The 20731-nt window shown below is 41.7% G+C and overlaps 1 long non-coding RNA gene across 1 annotated transcript in view; it reads right to left on the bottom strand.

Annotated features, from left to right (window-relative positions):
• LOC138756641 (uncharacterized) overlaps positions 1-8226 on the bottom strand; it is a 36175-nt gene extending 27949 nt beyond the window's left edge. The window contains exons 1-2 of the long non-coding RNA XR_011353218.1: positions 8141-8226; positions 2511-2564 (exon numbers count right to left, since the gene is read on the bottom strand). This is a non-coding gene — a long non-coding RNA (uncharacterized lncRNA). The remainder of the gene's footprint in view (positions 1-2510; positions 2565-8140) is intronic.
• Positions 8227-20731: the final 12505 nt, after the last annotated feature.

Below are 20731 nucleotides of genomic sequence, written 5' to 3'. Positions count from 1 at the left end.
TTTAAAATGATAAATAAAACTCAGCAAGTCCATTCACATCAGTGGAAACAAAAGGTATAAGTTGACATTTTGGTTGAAACCCTGCATTGGGGCTGAGAGGAATGAGAAAATATTGCCATTATATAGCAGTGGGAGGAGCAGTGGGAAAGGGGATGATTAATGGAGACAAATGGGGAGGGATGATGGGCAAATGGAACCAGGTGGGAAGAGGGGGCTGGGAGAGGTGAACACAGGGAGAAGAATACTAGGTGGACCGGTGAGTGTGTGCGAAAGAACACTGGGTGTGGATGACCTGAAATTGGAAAATTCATTGTTCACACTATGAGGTTGTAAGCCACCTAAGTGGAATATTACAGTTGTTTATTCCATTGGATAGCCAAATTCTTGTCCTGAAATCAAGATCCCTGCACAAACCTGTTGTTGGACGATTACAGTAAAAACCTGTGGTATCTGGCACCTATGGGGATTGGTAGATGCAGGTTAAGTGTAATTTTCAGTTTCTTGAGATTTACTCTTACAATGCCTAAAGAATAGAGAAAGCAATCCAAGTTTGTCCAGCGTCCCCCTTGTAGGTAATGTTCGCTAATCCAGGCAATATCTGGTTGAACATCTTTTACTACTCCTTCCAAGCCTCCACACTGTCCTGTGAATTGGCAACCACAATACCCCAAATTTGCCTTAACTACAGTTTCATGCATTTGCACATGACTTCTCATTGTCTTCATTGATAAAGGCAAGTACACCTTCTTTATCACCCAATCTATTTGTTGCCACTTTCAGAGAGCTATGGACTTGCACCCCTAGAATCCCTCTGCTGAAGTCCTGCAATTTACTGTCTGTATTTGTCCTCCCAAATACTTATTAAAAATTGGACACCATCTGCCATTTATCCACCCAAATTTCCAACTGATCTCGATGTTTCACTCACTCTCTACAACTCTTCCAATTGTTGTATTATCTGCCAATTTACAGATCACACCACCCACAATTTTACCAAATCAGATATGTGAGTATATATGTATGCATGTCTCATTATGAACAAAAGATGTTATAGCACTGGTCACTGACTTCCAGTCAGAATAACAGCCACCCATCTTTGACTTCTCTGGTAAAACCATGGCTCCTTATGCCTTTATCTCTGCATCAGCCTACCGTGAGGACTTTGTCAAATGCTTTACCAAAGTCCATGTATACCATCCACTGTTTGACCCTCATCATCTTTGTCATCTCCTCAGATAAACTCAATCAAATTTGTAACTCAATTTTCCTCCCTGCACAAAGCCATGCCGATTATTTCAAATAAGTGTATGCTTTTCCAGAATGTGGAAATCTTGTCCCTTACAATTTTCTCCAATAATTTCCCAACCTCTGGCCTAAAATTTCCTTGTTTGGCCTTCTTATCTTTCTTAAACAAAGGAACAATAATGTATGAGGCTGCGATGCATCTGTCAGATATGCTCTCTGACTGACAGTAGATTGAGTGTTGGGATTGTGGCTGAGGTTTGTGATGTGATAGGCGACAATTGACTGTTCAGAGTCTTACCTCATGAAAAACAGCATTTGCTGAAGTTGTTGGAGGTCAGTCAACTCAGCCATAGGGCATCGCTGCAGGAGTTCCTTAATAGTATCCATTAACCAAATGTTTCAATTATGACTTTCCTTTCATCGTTGAGTCAGAAGTGGTGATGTTCTATGATATCTCAATGTTTAATTCTTCTTGAAACTGCCTTCATACACGAAGAATTAGAAAACAGCTAGGCATGGACTATTAAGTTGCAGGTAATATCTGCATCACCAAACTGCAAGGGAATTAATATTGCAGCAAAGCAGAGCCTCATCACCACCTCACAACATTCAATCGAATTCCTATTGCCATGTTTTCATCATCCTGTCATCATTATTAAGAAGGAATTGAACTGGTCCAGCCATATAAATACTGTTTCTGCAAGGACTGTTCAGAGACCAGTTACCCACCTTCAGACACCTCAGAGTTTCTCTATTATCTCTCTGGTACATCAGAAATTTATTCCTTGGAACGTAGAAGGCTGAGAGGGGATTTGTTAGAGTTGTTTAAGATATTGAGGGATAGATAGATGTGGAAAGGCTTTTCCCATTGAGAGTAGGAGAGATGGATACAAGAGGTCATGGGTTGAGAGTTGACGGGCAAAGGTTTAGGAGGAACATGAGGGGGAACTTCTTTACTCAGAGGGTGGTTACTGTGTGGAATGGGCTTCCGGGAAAGGTGGTGGAGGCAGGGTCAATTTTGTCATTTAAGAAAGAGTTGGATAAGTATATGGATGGGAGGGGGATGGAGGGATAGGAGCAGAGTGCTGGTAAGTGGGATTAGAGGAGGGGACTTGGATCAGTGCGGACTAGAAGGGCCAAATTGGCCTGTTATATGGTTATATATTCCTTCAGTGTCGCTAGGACTAAGTTGTGGAATACCTTCCCCAAGTTTTGTTGGAGTACTTTCACCAGAAGAAATGCGACAGTTCAAGAAGGCAACTCACCATTACATTCTCAAGGATGATCAATGTAAGAGCCTTGTCAGATCTACCCAGACACTGAATAAATGAAAGATAAAAAGGCTGTCATTGACCTCAAGATATTCAATGTTGGTCTTATTACTCCAGGTCCTTAGCTTAACCCCTGCCTTCTAGAGTCTGGGCTGAATGTACTTTCAAAGTTGTGTCAGAATTAAACAATGAATTTTCAATTTTTCAGCTCAACATGTTCAGTAAAGGTGCAACAGCTTTTTGTTTCTATTAAAGTGTTACCAGTAATCTGGGGATATTAGTTTAAAGCTCATCACAATAGCTCGGTTTTTTTAAATGAGTCAATTAAATGCATTTTGAATAACAGGCTACTTTTGGTAATGATAAAAAAATTGCATTGTTGCAAAATCTCAAGTCATTCATCACTATCCAGTTGGAAAGGAAATCTGCCATCGAGTCTGGCTGTAAATGACTCCAGACCCACCTAATGTGGTTAACTCTTATGTGTTGTCTGGAAATAGCCCAGCAAACTATTTTGTTGTACGAAAGCCACCACAAGAATCTATCACAATATTAAAACCATATAGCCCACCCAGTATTGATATAGGCAACAGAAAATGCAGTCAACCTTGCAAAGTCCTGCTCACTATGATGTGGGAACCTGTGCCAGAACTGTCCTGCATATCAGTCAAGCAGCTGTCTGGAAGGAGAATTGACCTTTCAGGATCATGTCCTTCAGCCAATTGCCCAAACGTTTGGGAGGAGCAGTGAAACCATAGCTCCAGGTGTATAAAATGTTTGTGATCACAGTTGGTTCCCACTGATAAAATATTGCTCACAGTGAGGTAAGTGGAAAAGCTGGTGTCTCGTGCCAAGGTGTGCAAGGGTGCGGAGAGCTTCCAGGATTCCACTGTTACAAAAATAGGCTTAACTTTGGGCAGGTGGTTGTGAGAGCCATGAGAAGCAACCTCTGCTCACATGGCTGACTCTTAGAAAGTTATTGTGTATCTGAAGCACTTCTTGTTGGTGCTGTTGATTGGAGGTTTGGAGTCTTGATGACCAGCATTATGTGGATAATACAAACTGCTGCCACTGGGAAATGGTGCTGAAGGGAACATACATTTAGTATGGTGGATTGGGTACAAATCAAGTGTGCTGCTTTACATGGATCTTGTCAAATCTCTTGTGAGCAGTGGACACATGCAGGCAAGTGGAAGGTATTTCACCATATTCCTGATGTACCAGAGAGATAATGGAAAAACTCTGGTGTATCAAATAACTCATGACAGGGTACCTGGACTCTGAACTGTCCAAAGTGTTACAAAGTCCAAACAGCTGATTCATCATGAGTTTATCTGCACCATGAAGTCAAAAGTAGGGATGCCCTCTCATAATTGTGCAAGGTTCTGTAGTGCTTGCAATCTATGTCTGCATGCAGTGAGGTCTCCACAACATTCAGACTGGGCCTGATGAGTGGCAGGTTCAAATGCACATGACATGAGTTGTCAGAGCATGACATCCTCTAAGGTTTAACTTCCTTTCCTTGCCATTCTTAAACATTATAGTCTCCAAAGACCCCACTGTCTTTTGCAGGTGTCACCTTTGAACAAAAGATCAACTTGACCAGTCACGTTGCCCTGCTGGGACAACAAGAGTCGGTATTTTGTGGCAACTGATTCCCTGCCTGACATCCCAAAGCTTTCGTACCATCCACAAAGTAAAGTTCTAGATGAGCACAGTTGCAATGACATTCAGGAAACTTGCCATGTTCTGAGGCAAAGCAACTCCCCCAACCACTACATTAAATGTTTGTTATCTTCATTACTGGCACAGCAAGGCTGCAGTGTGTATCCTCTGTAAATGTATGGCAACATTCCACCAAGGTCTCTTCACAGGAGCCTCACAAACTTTGTGGTTTCCACCATTTAGAAGATCAAGGGTATGAAACAGATGTGAAACACAGTGATTGTGAAAAAACACAGAGACCCACCCACCGGATGGCATTAACATAGACTTCTCCGGTTTCCATTAAACCACCATCCCCTTCTGTTGCCTTTCCCCCAGCTCTGTCTCCCTTTTCCCTCTGTCTCCTTTCACAGAGCCAAAATCAATTCTCACCTCTCATCCTATCATCAAATTGACACCTTTAGTTGGACTGGACTCCTCTGGCCAATCTTCGGTCTTTATTCTGACACCTTCCTTATTTTTGAAGAAGGGCTCAGGCCTGAACTGTCGGTTATATATCTTTATCTCCTCCAGATGTTGCGAGATTGACTGAGTTACTCCAGCATTTCTGTGTGTTTTTACTGTCAGAAAGATCTGACTGCTGCATTGGGCCATGGGTTTTCTTTTCCCTTAACTATGAAAGCAGAACACTGAAGTAAAATATGCAAAGCAATAAAAGAGTGCACCACAATGTAAGCATATGTGCAAAGTTAATTGTGAAGCATTGCTCACAGTAAAGAATGAATGCAAGGGCACCTCCCATTGACAATCATGGGATGTTTTACTGAGGACTTGTTCTCAAAGTAGCTCTAAATATTTTTTCAGGGAATGCTAATAAATGAGAAAATAAACATCTAAAAATCAATTTGAAATAAGAGAACAGAGTTCTTTTTTAATATAAGAAGCTATATTAAGATTTACAGTAGAAACCAAATTTATTGAGATCCAAATGTGAAATTTTGATTAAATGGAAAGATAACACTCTTATCTACACATGCTCAGTGGTTAAATGATATTATTTCTTATTTAAGTTTAGAAAAAATTCGATATGCCATCAAAGATTCAAATATTAACTTCCGAAAGACATGGGGCCTATTTATGGACTTTATCACAATCTTAAGAATTAGGGTAGTTCTGAAACATTGGTGCTGCGCTGTCCAGTTCCAAGTGGTTGTCTCTTGATTCCTACATGTTAACTTTTAACCTTGCTTAGTGGAAGGGGATTTTGATTAAAAAAAAAGTTTTATTTGTTTTTTTCGTTTGTGATTTTTATTTGTGTTTAATTTTGTGCTCTGGATTTTTTTTTATCATGAAAAGCATTTTTGTCAGAATTTTTTTTCCTTTGAATCTTATACCACAATCTATAACTGTACTGTTTAAGTATTTATGATGTATAATATAAACACCAATGGAAATACTTTGAAAAGAAAAAGGAGATTTTTTTTTGAGAGGATTCTAAGATGCCTTTACATTCCTGCCTGATGAAGAAGATTCACATCTTTAGTACCTCCAAGGTGCACTGTAAGAAATCTGAGAGTTAGGGTTAGGGTTAAGCTGAACTCTGGGTCAATTGCTCTGGGATTCCTGTCATAAGACACAGCTTCTTTGTTTCTAAACTAGAGCTAATAAATGTAGTAAATTTTTACTGTGCTTTCATCTGCTTGAGATACATACAACAATGGATCAGGGTGAAACATGAAAGTCTGAAGATGCAGTGATTGTTGTAAAAACACACCACAATACTGGAGGAACTCAGCCATCTATAGGAGACAAAGATATATCGCTGATGTTTCAGGCCTGAGCCTTTCCTCAAGCAAGGAACCATGTTCACGGTGTTAAAGCAGCAGTGGTGTACCGTATAACTACTTTCAATATTTTCTTCTTTTCTTTTCTTTCTTTGGCTTGGCTTCGCGGACGAAGATTTATGGAGGGGGTAAAAAGTCCACGTCAGCTGCAGGCTCGTTTGTGGCTGACCAATCCGATGCGGGACCAGGCAGACACGATTGCAGCGGTTGCAAGGGAAAATTGGTTGGTTGGGGTTGGGTGTTGGGTTTTTCCTCCTTTGCCTTCTGTCAGTGAGGTGGGCTCTGCGGTCTTCTTCAAAGGAGGCTGCTGCCCGCCAAACTGTGAGGCGCCAAGATGCACGGTTTGAGGCGTTATCAGCCCACTGGCGGTGGTCAATGTGGCAGGCACCAAGAGATTTCTTTAGGCAGTCCTTGTACCTTTTCTTTGGTGCACCTCTGTCACGGTGGCCAGTGGAGAGCTCGCCATATAATACGATCTTGGGAAGGCGATGGTCCTCCATTCTGGAGACGTGACCCATCCAGCGCAGCTGGATCTTCAGCAGCGTGGACTCGATGCTGTCGACCTCTGCCATCTCGAGTACCTCGACGTTAGGGGTGTGAGCGCTCCAATGGATGTTGAGGATGGAGCGGAGACAACGCTGGTGGAAGCGTTCTAGGAGCCGTAGGTGGTGCCGGTAGAGGACCCATGATTTGGAGCCGAACAGGAGTGTGGGTATGACAACGGCTCTGTATACGCTTATCTTTGTGAGGTTTTTCAGTTGGTTGTTTTTCCAGACTCTTTTGTGTAGTCTTCCAAAGGCGCTATTTGCCTTGGCGAGTCTGTTGTCTATCTCATTGTCGATCCTTGCATCTGATGAAATGGTGCAGCCGAGATAGGTAAACTGGTTGACCGTTTTGAGTTTTGTGTGCCCGATGGAGATGTGGGGGGGCTGGTAGTCATGGTGGGGAGCTGGCTGATGGAGGACCTCAGTTTTCTTCAGGCTGACTTCCAGGCCAAACATTTTGGCAGTTTCCGCAAAGCAGGACATCAAGCGCTGAAGAGCTGGCTCAGAATGGGCAACTAAAGCGGCATCATCTGCAAAGAGTAGTTCACGGACAAGTTTCTCTTGTGTCTTGGTGTGAGCTTGCAGGCGCCTCAGATTGAAGAGACTGCCAAACTGCATGAGTTTTTCAAGCTTTGTTGGGACCAAGGTAAACTGCCTCAGGATCTTCGTGATGCCACCATCATCACCCTGTACAAAAACGAAGGCGAGAAATCAGACTGCTCAAACTACAGGGGAATCACGTTGCTCTCCATTGCAGGCAAAATCTTCGCTAGGATTCTACTAAATAGAATAATACCTAGTGTCGCCGAGAATATTCTCCCAGAATCACAGTGCGGCTTTCGCGCAAACAGAGGAACCACTGACATGGTCTTTGCCCTCAGACAGCTCCAAGAAAAGTGCAGAGAACAAAACAAAGGACTCTACATCACCTTTGTTGACCTCACCAAAGCCTTCGACACCGTGAGCAGGAAAGGCCCCCAAAGTTCCTCAACATGATTATCCAACTGCACGAAAACCAACAAGGTCGGGTCAGATACAGCAATGAGCTCTCTGAACCCTTCTCCATTAACAATGGCGTGAAGCAAGGCTGTGTTCTGGCACCAACCCTCTTTTCAATCTTCTTCAGCATGATGCTGAACCAAGCCATGAAAGACCCCAACAATGAAGACGCTGTTTACATCCGGTACCGCACGGATGGCAGTCTCTTTCAATATACACACAGAATATTTACTAAAGACATTTCCTTTATCCATCAGTAGTTCAACAGTAAGCATCTTAGCATGGTAGTCCTGAAGTGGAAAACTAAACACAGTAAAGCCCCCAGTATCCAGCAACTGGCAAAAAAAAACTGCGGAAAGTAGATAGGCAAAAAAAAATCCCTAAAGTTTGAAAATGGCGCCTCTAGTGATCAGTTTGCCAATCCACACAATGCGCAATCTCAAGCAACCAGAAAATTCACTTATCCGGCATTTATCAATCCCCATAGATGCTGGATACTGGAGATTTTACTGTATCCACAATTAAATTGTATGATGGGTTATTTTACATTTTGTCCAACAAGGTTTCTTACCTGGCTGATGATAATTCAACTTCCTTTGAATATATGTGTGAATAAAGCAGTGACCGGAAAAAAATTTTTTCCTGCTTGAGTTGACTTCACAATCATTAGTGAGATCACAAAGTAATTACATTTAATATTTGCTCTCAACACAGGAAACAGGGAAAGAAAAATTGGTCTTTTATTTTACACCAAGAATAACAGAGGACCAATCTTTAGCAATATGTGTTTGCGGGTTTATTTTGCTCTTGTGGTAACTTGCTTAAGCATTGACCCATCACAAGTGTGGGTATGAACTTATGCAATATTATTGTAATCCAACATGAAAGATAAACACATTTCAACCTTTCCACAGAGGGAAACGTATATTCCTCTATGTCGTGAATGTAATGCATAATATATGTATAAACTCCAGTCCTGTCATGCTATGCAATTAACTACTTGTAGGACACATGGAGCGCTGGTGGCTCCAGTATGTTCGGAATTTGTGTTTCATCTGAAAGAGGGCAATGGTACCACAAGCATATACATATTACTGATTAGAAATTCAAAAGATTTTCAGGAACAAGGATGTTCCAAACTTACAATTTGCTGAAGAATATTGAAATAGAGACAGATCCTCACTGAATCTTTTGTAAATATTTTTTTTTAAATGCTTTCGATCTTGGTGTTCTACTGTATACATTGACCAGTGGTTGTGAGCCTCAGGCTAGTTGCCTAGAAGTTATACATCAACACTTCCAGTGTGCTCAGCATTAGAAACAGTGGGACAACAGTGACTTCATTCATAAGGTTCTGAAGGGATCATTGCATCTTAAAATTAATGGATTTTCTACAAAATAGGAAAACATTTGCAGAAAATTGGCTTTTAGAAGAAATCTTTTCTAATAAGACCACTTGTCGTGGGCGATTTATTTGAATCCACCTCAGCTAAAGATGTATAAATGTATGATGAGTAATTTAAGACAAAGGGGTCAAAGGTGGTGATATTTAAATTGCTGCCTGCATTCTATGAACCAGCAGGATTAATGACTTGATTTGAATGAGTGCTGTGTCAAGTGATAAGAAGAGGACAGAACTGGACATTATTTTACCTAATTTCTCCGTTTGATTCAAGCAATAACAATAAAGACCAGTGAGAGTACCTTCTCTGCACGCGCGTGCACACACACACACACACACACACACACACACACACACACACACACACACACACACACACACACACACACACACACACACACACACACACACACACACACACACACACACCCCCAACATTTGGCAATTGACCTTTTTTGTACATTGTTCCCAGCACTTGATTCACAGAAGAATTCCTAATTGTAATGGAAAATATTCCGTTTCTATTGTAAATACATCAAAACTTTATCGTGCTTTTGTGGCTCAGCTGGATTAGGACACAGACATGGAATAGAACTCTGTTTCGGCAGCAGTGGTGATGGTAAATGTAAATGCACAAACTGTACAAATTATCTCAGTTTTGACTACACGGGGATGGAAAAGATTGTTTTGCAACACAGTTTTTCGAGGTTAGTTTCCTGTCATGCCAAGTCACATTCAACAAGTTTCAAGCTGAAATGGAGCGAACATCCAGGGTTAATGGGAAACTGCTGGACATTACAGTACCTGTAAACCATAACAAAAGATATCAAAAATTCAATAGTTGAAACTTCATTAATTTAGGGTGCATTTACTATGGCATTATATCAGAGGCCAAGGTTAAAGATGTTAGGTTAGACTAGTAGTTAGCGCAACACAATTTCAGCGACAGCTACCGGGATCAAGGTTTGAATCCGATGCTGTCCATAAGGAGTTTGTGTGGTCTCCCCATGTCTGTGTAGGTTTCCTTCGGGTGCTCTGGTTTCCTCCCATCATTCAAAAATGTTCTGGGGGTCAATAGGGTAAATTTGGGTGGGCACGAACCTATGAGCCGAAAGGGCCTGTTACCGTACTGTCTGTTTAAATTTAATATTGTCAGTGCTCACTCGTGAGGGAATGGGACTTACATTCAATATCTGCACTTTTAAGCACTAACCGCGAATAATAAAGTCACATCAAGATTAGATCCTAAAAACCATGAATCATTTCCCATATTTTGCGAGCTACCAAATCGATTGGAAGACTACGTAGACCAAAATCAGCATCCACTCCCAGAGTATCAGATGTTTTAAAGCATTCCTTGCAACATTCCCATTCACTCATGGGAATTTCAAGTCCATTTCTGGTCAATGTGAAGAAGGAAATTAGAGGTCTGTGACTCTCAAGTCAGTGGTAAGGAAACAAATGGAGAAGATACTTATGGATAGGATTTTTGTGCATTTGGAAAGGCATTTTCAGCTTGGGGACAGTCAGCATGGCTTTTTGAATGGTAGGATATGTCTTACAAATCTGATTGAGCTTTTTGAGGAGGTGCAAAGGGAGTTGATGATAATAGGATGGTGGTTATTGTCTATGTGGACTTTCTTAGGCATTTGACAAGGTCTCTCATGATAGGCTGATCCAGAAGGTACAGATGATAATTAGTTTATTGTCTTCTTCATTGTATAATGTACATACACACTGAAACTCTTGCTTGCTGAACAGGTACTTAAAAAATATAATAATAACTTTAATTAAATTAAAAAAGACAATAAATGCATAAAACAGACACGAAGGTAGCAGTGAGAACAGGTGATGAAGTTCCTTTATGATGTGGTCTTCCTTCTTGAGGCAGCACGTCACATAGATGTCTGTCATGGATGGGAGATCATGTAATGGACCTGGCTATGTTTGCAACCTTCTGCCGCCCTCTGCATTCCTGGGCACTTGAATTGCAAAACCAGGCTGTGACATAACCAGCCAGAATACTTTCCACAGTACACTTGTACATGTTTGATATGGTGTCTGACGACATGCAGATCTCCTCAGACTCCTTAGAAAGTAGAAGCGTTGGCATGCCTTCTTCACGGTTGCCTCAATGTGTTTGCTCCAGGAAAGGTCTTCTGAAATATGGAGTCCCAGAAACATGAAGGATCTGATGATGCATCGGGATCCATTGGTGAATTGATAGATTAGATTTGGAATTGGTTAACCCATCGATGATATCATAGTCGTGGAAGGCTGTCATTGTGGCTGGTGGCCTGTGACCAGTGGTGTTCTGCAGGGATCAGTGTCGGGACCCCTGTTGTTTATGACGTATATGAATGATCTGGATGAAAATCAGGTGTTGGCTAGTAAGTTTGCAGATCTCACTAACATTGGTGGAGCTGTTGACTGTGTAAAGGGCTATCAGTTAATACAAGAAGATAGAGATCAGTTCCAGATGTGGGCAGAGAAACAGGGAATGGAGTTTCATCCAGTCAAGTATGAGGTGTTGCATTTTGGGGGACAAATGTAAGGGAAACACAGACAGTTAATGGCAGAACTCTTAATAGCATTGAAGCGCAGGGGGATCTGGTGGGGGGAGGGGGTGGGATTCTGATCCATACCTCCTTGAAAGTGGATAGGGCAGAAAATAAGGTATATGCGTGTTTTCATTGGTATTGTTATGGGAGACAATTCATAAATATTTCCCCAGAATAAAAATATCACATAGAAGAGGACATGTATTTAAGGTAAGTGGGGGGAAAGTTTAAAGGAGATGTGCAGGGCAATTTTTCTTTGCAGAGAATGGCAGATGCCTGGAAGGAGCTGCCGGATTAGTGGTGTCAGCAGGTATGATAGCATCATTTTAGATAGTCATCTGAATATGCAGGGAATAGAGGGTTCACAGCAGAGTTTTACTTTGGGCATCATGCCAAAGGGCCTGTCCTGTGCTGTGTTGTTCTATGTTCTCACACCTCCTCCACAATCTCCATCAGTACTGGAGCATCCCAGGGCTGCACACTTAGCCCCCTGCTCGGTTTAAACCTTTGACTGGGCACCTTGGTGCGACAACAAGACCATCTACAAATAATACACAGAAATGTATTATATAAAAGTTGGCAATAAACCAACATACAGGATGTAAGCTGAATGGTGTACTAACAGCAACCTCACACTCAAATTCACCAAATCCAAGCAAGGGAAAATCAGAGATGTATGATCCAGTGGTCATTGGGTATCAGAAGTGGAGAGGGTGATTTAAATTCCTGGGAGTTACTATCTCAGAGGACCTTTCCTGGACCGAACACACTAATTTTATCGTGAAGAAAGCATGTCAGTGCCTCTACTTCCTCAGGAGTTTGTGGAGATTTGGTATGACACCTGAAACCTTGGCAAACTTCTACAGATGTGTGGAGGAAAGTGTGCTGACTGCCTGCATCACAGCCTGGTATAGGGATGCCAATACCTCTGAGCAGAAAACCCTGTAATGGACATTGTTCAGTGCATCACATACATGGAATGCTGCTATGGAGGGGGTGGGGGGGAGGGGGAGGGAGTAGCATCAATATTCAAGGATCAACAGACCCTGGACATGCTCCGTTCTTGCTACTCCCATGAGGAAAGAGGTACAGGTGCCTCAAGCCTTGTACCACCAGGTTCAGGAATAGTTGCTACCCCTCTACCATCTCTTGGACTGCACCGTCAGTACATTTACATTTCTCTCTTTGTATATGTTTCTTTTCGTGAGTATAGTTTTTTTCACCACTGGTAGAGAAATTCTGCCTGGCCTGCTGGAAAAAGAATCTCAGGGGTTGCATGAATATAACTCTGACAATGAATAGAACTTCGAAGGTTGAACTTTGAACTGTTTGTTCCCATATTGGTCTCATCAGTCATCACAGAATCCACAAAATCAGATATTGAAGCAACTCATCCCCTCTCCTGTCGAACTCCCTGAGAAAAAGATGAAATTTGAGGGAAGTGTTGCCAACACACAAATGAATTATATCACAGGTGAACAAAGGTGTGGAGTAAAAATAAACTTGGCAGAAAAAGGTGGAAGGGAGCTGGCAGCACTTTCATTTGTGACTTTATTCTGACAATCTGGCTTTCTGAATGCTTTAAAAACTACAGGGGTTTGTCAGAAGAACTGATATGAATTACACAAGAACTGCTGCAAAGCAGCGACTAATGGGGATTGGTGAAGAAAATTATTCGGTAACTGGATATACAGACAATATTACTGATCTACCAGCTAATTTTCCATGTAAACTATTGAAGTTATACAAAGACAAAGTAGACTAGAGGGAATGGTCCTGATGCTACCATAGTGATTTGCTGGACACAGCTTATTATAATGACATATAATTATTGCTGAGAAAGAATTCCAGTCAGACAGTCTATTGCATATTAAACTGAGGATCATGCATCGAATATAACATCCTCAACTTTGATGACACTAGTATAATGTGAGACCAAACCAGCTCATTGCTCATAAAAAAACATGGGGCTCTGCTAAAGCTGTAATAGCAGCGTTGACACTGATGCGGACCTGGAGAAGAGAGAGCAGGGAGTGGAGATACAGTGCTGCCCCGCAGGGGTCCTACTGCTGTCTGCTCTGTACAGGCTTTAAGTGGCCTCTTAAAGGACTGGGTAGTATTTTATTTAAAATCCTGCAGCTGCGGGGTCTGGGCCTGTTTTTGGCAGTGCCCGCGAAGGGTTACAGACTCCAGCACAGGGCACCAGTAGTGGAGAGAACACCCTCTGTTGAGAATGAGAAGCAGAAGAGACGGCCTAAAGACAGTGACCATGGTGGCTGACCAGCGAGAGGCTCTGCATCCTAAGGATACACACAGGCAGCAAGCTGTTGAAGGCTCGGGGGTGAGGAACCCACACCGGCTGCAGGCTGCCCGCAAATTGAGGTCAAAGGACTTACACCAGGCTGTGGGCTGCTGGAGAATCGGAAGCGGGATTTGAGAAGGTTCTGAGGGCAAGAAGGGCTCTCAAATAGCCCTGGATGCTGAAGGCTTCCTCATTGTCTCAGGGGTTTGGATCTGAGCTCAGGTTGCTGATGGTTTGAATTGAACAAGCTGCAAAGCCTGCTGGAGGGCTGTGTCTCTGTGGGGACTCTATTTTGCTTCTCATTCTCTGATGGAAAGGGTGCCAGGCAAATACTGATGGTGAGTCTTTGTTTTCCTTCCGGCAGACTAAAGGCAATTTCATATATTTCTGTTTTACTACATGACAATAAATAGTATCTGATCTGATAATGCCCCAAACAAAGTTATGTAATAATGATATACCGTATATTTTGGTGCATAAGTCGACCTTCAGATAAGGCATGTCCTAATTTTCAGCCTCATTTTCATGGTTTTATCATATATCAGGCATATAAGACATCCCTCAAATTTTCTGCAAGGAACTTTCTGTCCAGGCTTCCCAGCAACAACACAAACTTGGTTACAACACACCAATCGCCCAATAACAAACCTGTAAATTAAGCAAGCAAATTTTTTTAAAAAAACAGTTAAAAAAAAAACCCTTTGCTTCTGGCCAGGAAGATGCCAAACAGTTCTGGAACTAAATCTTCAGCATCGGCTGGAGCCGGAGTCGGTAACAACAACTTCATTCTCAACATCGGGTGTGGTGCTCCCTGCATCTAAGAGTGTGATCGGTGCGGGAACCACGGCTATGTGTCGGCTCCCGGGCAGGATCGAGGAACTTGGGCTCCTGGGCAGGACCGAGGACCTCGGGCTCTAAAATTGTTTTGGTGGCTTATGGGGAGATATCGGGGAGTGCCGGCACCAGCAGCGGGGAAGCTATCCTGGATTGTCTTATATGCCGAATCTACATTGAGCGTTTTTTTTTAGTTGAACTTAAGGTCTCATTTTTGTATCTGGTGTAAAAGTTGACCCCTGATTTTTGAGTGCTTTTTGAGCGTTTCAAGACTCGACTTGTATACCGAAATGTACGGTAATACTTGCTTATTGATGCTTATTGAGAAAGAAGTATTGGCCACGTTATTTGGGAATTCTCCCTGCTTACTTCAAAATAAGATCTTTCACAAAACTTTGAGTGGGTGGATGAGCCCTCACTTCAAGTTGTCCTGCAAAAGACAGACAGAAATGCCACAGTTCTGTAGTCACTTAGTTTGTGTACCCAGTCTCTGCAGTGGAACTTCAACTCACCACTTCCTGACTCAGAGGCAAAAACACTACCAATTGAGCCATAGCTGACTCACCAGTCGTTACACATGTATTTTGAAAGTAAAAGATGGAACTAATAGTAAGCAGATGTCCTGTTTCAAGACCACAGCTGGGGAAATGTTAACTGCAAAAGTCTAAAGTCTACTTTGAGGACATGTGAATATTTTAAGTAGCTTTGCCACAAAGAGAAAATGGCAAATTTGTAGATGTTACACTGCAGAGCCAACACAGAAGTACATTATCGTATGCCTTATTAATACCATCAGTCAGAGATCAAAATAATGAATATGGCATTTGGTGGCAATATTAACGTTATTTTAATCATTTCCAAGTTCAGTAATTTTCAGATAAATTCTCAGATAAGAGCAATCTTTTTCTTTTTGAACCACACAAAGATACAATTATTTTCCAAACTCGAAAATTCTGAATTTCTCTAAAAAATACTATCTGCACCTGTACTAAGTGCTTGTTGCTCAGGATATCAGTGCTGAAGGACAATGTGCACTTTTTTTTTCATGATTGGAAAGGCTGTGGTGAAAATTGCCAGGTCTGCCAAAGTAAGCAAGTGTGCTGTAAGACACCACAATGATACGTAAACCAAATACCAATCTTCTTGAACAGGCGAGAGGATTCACACTTTCAAAATTTACAATCCCTGCCATTATGTGAAGTTTCCACATTCTCCCCGTGACCATGTGATTTTTTTTTTCTTCTCTCTTATACTTCTGTTGTCCATCTCAACCAAAAGGCATTTAAGCTTTGTCAGTTAATTAGACACAGTAAATTGCCTCTTCCATGAATGGTAAAATCTGGGAGGAAGTTGATGGGAGGTAGTGTGGAGGTCGACGCAACGCTGCTACCGTGCCAGTGTCCAGGGTTTGAATCTGGCGCTGTCTGTAAGGAGTTTGTACATCTTGTATCTTCATGGGTTTCTTCTGGGTGCTCTGGTTTCCTCCCATCATTCAAAATGTACCAGGGATGCAGGTTAATTGGGTGGCAAGGGCTCGTGGGTCAAAAGAGCCTGTTACCATGCTGTATGTCTAAATTTTAAAAATTAACACAAATTGCAATTAATATAAATGGATCCTGATTGTCAACACAGACGCACGAGACAGGCCTACTTCCATGCAATATGACTCCAAAAACTCCTTTTCAGTCAGCACAGTCACATGTAGTAATAACTTCCTCAGCTTCCAGAAATTACTATGATGTCATGAATGTTTAAACTGAAATGGGAGACAATGTTATGTCAGAACAGCAGGTGAATGGGATGGTCAGGGAAGAGTAGAGTTTTGAACAAGCAAAAGGTTAAGGTTGGATAGATCAAGGGAAGTCAAGTGCATTGAAGCCATGGAAGAGAGTTCCCAAAACAGATGAGCTGTCAGAATCGAAATAAGCAGGATGGGTGCTTCCAATATTTATTTTGAGGAAATCATTGCTCACCAATTGCTGTATTCTATGGCCAACTGGGCTGAGAACAAGGCAAAAAAAAAAGCATTAATTAGATTGCTACCCAAAATACCCTTTTCCATTGGAGCAATGATGGACAATCAGTTCCTACTTAGGTGGAATAGACTATTGTTGAATTTCCTGCCTCTAGCCATAGTCGGATAATTCTTGCTTCCCAATCAGTCAGTTGCACTCAAAATGGCTGCAGGTTCTTTGAGTGATTGGGAAGCAAGAATTATCTGCTGCTACCCAGCCAGGCATAGGGCAATGGGATCCTAACCAATGACCAGTGGTGGTTCGCACAGTGGGGAGAGATGGAGTCTATGAAAAATGGGATGGTGTTTTTTTTTAATTTATAGTAGTATTGTAAGATGGTTATAATATGAATGTTTGCACTAGGACGCTGCCGCAAAACAGTGAATTTCATGACTTTTTCATGACAGTAAATTTTGATTCTGATTCTGAGAAACATTTATTTCCCGAGCATCTTCAAACTAGCTTCCATCTGGTTTAAACTTGGGAAAAGGGACAATCCCAGGCCAGTCGAGATAGGTTCTGGTGTGTTACTATCTCGGAGGAACTTTCATGGATCCAACACACTAATGGCATTGTGAAGAATGTATATCAGCACCATTACTTCCTCAGGAATTTCCAGACGTTATAAACCCTGGCAAATTTCTACAGATGTGTGGTGGAAAATGTGCTAACCGGCTGCATCACAGCCTGGACACCAATACACCAGAACATAAAGTCCTGCAAAAGGTAGTGGACACAGCCCAGTAAATCATGGGTAAAACCATCTCCACCATCAAGAACATCTGCAGGGAACGCTGCCATTGGAGAGCAGCAGCAATCACCAAGGATCCACATCACCCAGCATGCACACTTTTCTCACTGATACCATCAGGAAAGAGGTATCGGTGCCACAAAACTCGCACCGTCAGGTTCAGGAACAACTGGCACCCCTCCATCATCAGACTCTTCAAAAACAAACTCAATCAGGGACTCGCTTAAGGACTTACTTTTCCATTTTATTGTTTTTTATCCTCTCTATATTGCCCTGTCAGTTCATTGTTAAGTCGTAGACCAGCAGCAATAGAAATTCATCGACAAAATGGTATCAAAAATTTTTTATTAATAATATAAAATCTAACTTACTCTATACTTAACCCCAACTATGCACAAATGTGTGTGCATGTATTACCCAAATCATTACAGCCTTGGGACAATTCTGAAAAGTCACATTCAAAGTTCAATCCTTAGAACTTTTAAAATTGTTGTTCAGAAATTATTTTATGTAGTTGAGATGCCAAATTATCAGACTTCTCAAAACTCACACATTCTTGTTGAGTTGCTTTCAGAGAAATGTTTCTTCATACAAATGATTTGACACAACTTCCCCCTTTCTTGTGTATGGGATACGAAGCGTATGACTTCCACGATGCTTTCACAGACCCAGGCAAGGCTTTTAGATGAAATAACCATCAAAAAGGTTATGATCCAAATGTAAGAATGATCTTTCTTTCTTTACCCAGGTTTGGGTTTGTCACAAGTGACCATTTCAATACCCGCAGCAAATCATTGTTTCCCGCAGCAAGAGAACACAACAGCAGTGCCCATCTCACAGAAGGTCACTGCATTTCTGTCTTTAGATCAATCTGGTTGATGATACTCAAGCTGTTTTTTGAAGTGTCTTAATCATGTGGCTGGCTTGAGCAATACCGTTTTAGCTTTTTTACCGAAAGCATGAGTCATTAAGGAAAATGGCCTCTTGTTTGACCAGATGTCTTTCTGAGTAAACATTCCATTGTTTCAGCATTTCAATTGAACAGTAAACAAACTGCTTTCAGCTCTGAAGTAACGGACAGACTGTCTTGATGAGCAAATATTTCATTGTTTTAGGCTTTCAATTGAGCAATAATAAGGCTTTATGGCTCTGAACGTAGGTGCCTTGGTGCCTGCTTCAAAATGGTGTTCTGTGTATCTTTCCCCTGTTTCCAAACCCCCACAGTAACTCTCTAAAATAGAATATATAAAAATACAGATTAAAAAATAACAAGCCTGTAACATTGTTTACATTTCTTTATTTGTGTACATGTGTATGTTGAATACAGTTTTTTGGCACAACCATTAAGTAGTATTTTTGCCTGGCCCACTGGAAAAAGAATCTCAGGTTTGTATGTGATGTCATGTATGCGCTCTGACGATGAATCTGAAATCTGAATCTATTCCATTTCCTAAGGAAAAGTAAAGGATAGTTACCTTTAAGTGTCTTCTATTTCTTTTTTCCAAAGGGAAATGGATTTTCTTATGCAACACCTCCCTTATCCAACTGTTTCCAAATATCCCAAAGTTTCCTACAGCCTAATGAATTGCTTCTGAAATATAGGCACCATTATAAATATGCCACAAAATGGCAAATTTGGGAAGTGATAAAGTTCAGAAAATTTCTTTTAGTGATGCTGCCTGATGGGTAAATGTTATCCTGGCCTCTTCCTCAAAGTGACGACCTGAGATCTTTTACCACCATCTCAGCAAACTCATCCAAAGGACGGTAACTGAAAGAACTTGCGTTCCCCTCGTCCTGTATCAGTGGTGTCACCGTAGCGAGTGATCTGCTTACCACTGTGTGTCAAATCCCAAAGTGGAATTTATCTCTTCTGGCTTTGAGGCATCAATGCTGGCTGTAGAATTACACCTAACATATGCTAGCCTTAAGCTTTCTGTCTCACTTGCTCAGAGGGGCAACCTGCATGGAGAAGACAGCAAGTCCTGGATGGGAAAATCCCTAGGGCAGTTTTAACTGCCTGCATGGTTTCCGCCTTTGTGTTTTTAGGTCAAACTTGTGACCTTAAAGCAAGAGGAATGATTTGCACTGAAAAACTGGACAGGATTGGGATGATTTTTGCATTTTTATTGAATTAAATTCTACAATCGTGTTTCAGCCAACACGCAGACCTACTTTAAATTTGAGGAGAAGGGTAAGTTCCCATTCTCAAATAGCTCTGGCTCAGTTATTACTTCTCACGAAGTCAGGTTTCATGTGCAGGGTCCTATTTTGCCGCCTAGTTTATCGCACCACATAAATAAGGAAGAGATTTATTCTTTCTAAAGATATGCTTCAGAAATTCACATCATGTGGAGTGGTTAGCGCAATATCTTTACAGTGCCAGCGATCGGGACAGGACTGCGGTTTGAATCCCATGTTGTCTGTAAGGAGTTTGTACATACTTCCCGTGTCCGTGTGGGTTTTCACCGGGGGCTCCTGTTCCCTCCCACCGTTCAAAATGTGCTGGAGATGTAGGTTAATGGGGTGTAAATTGGGCGGCACGGACACGTGGGCCGAAATGGCCTGTTACTGTGCTGTATGTTCTAAATTTAAAAATTAAATATTTATTGGCAGCGCAAGACACAGTCACTCTCCAGGCTCTGAGAAAGAACACAGAGTGATAGAGCAAAGTGTACCATCCAATGGCGCTAAACCAATATTGCACTGCACCAATCTTCCATAGCCTTTACAGATGGAGACAAACAAATTATTCCTTGATAGCAGCTTCAGTGGACTGGGTGATGAGCAACACATGTAAATAGCTTAGCAAATTGTATCCTTTGATGGAAGCAATAAATTAATTACCTCGCTGAATTGCAGAGGGCTTTGCTAAATTTGAAAGCTCTTCCCTGCTGTGTTTTTAAATGGTCCAGTTGGTAGCAGTATGTAATTCTGGTTGTAATGTTCGGTCCCTTGAGATTTCAGCCTCCTGTTTTGAACTAAACCATGAAAGGTCAGCCGATGTGAATTTCAATTTGCTTTGCACATTTCCTTCTCTGTACTCCATCATACTTTCCAACTGGATTGTCATGGTTTCTTGCCACCAGCCATTCCAGTAAGCTGGAACTTAGCAACACACACTGAATCGACACAGCTCCAAAAGTGCCAAGAGTATCAGATTCACCCAGGTCATGAAGGATGTGGACTTTTGCATCAAAGAAACATTGTGAAGAGATCATTTAAAGAAAATTTAGTCTTTTGGACCATATTCTGCCTTAACATCTCTGTGTAGTGCCATTTTTTCTCTCTCTTGGC

This window comes from Narcine bancroftii, chromosome 3 (assembly GCF_036971445.1).
Source record: "Narcine bancroftii isolate sNarBan1 chromosome 3, sNarBan1.hap1, whole genome shotgun sequence".
NCBI classification, from domain to species: domain Eukaryota; kingdom Metazoa; phylum Chordata; class Chondrichthyes; order Torpediniformes; family Narcinidae; genus Narcine; species Narcine bancroftii.
Note: the sequence above shows the minus strand (reverse complement) of the source record. Positions and strands in the feature narration are given on the sequence as shown.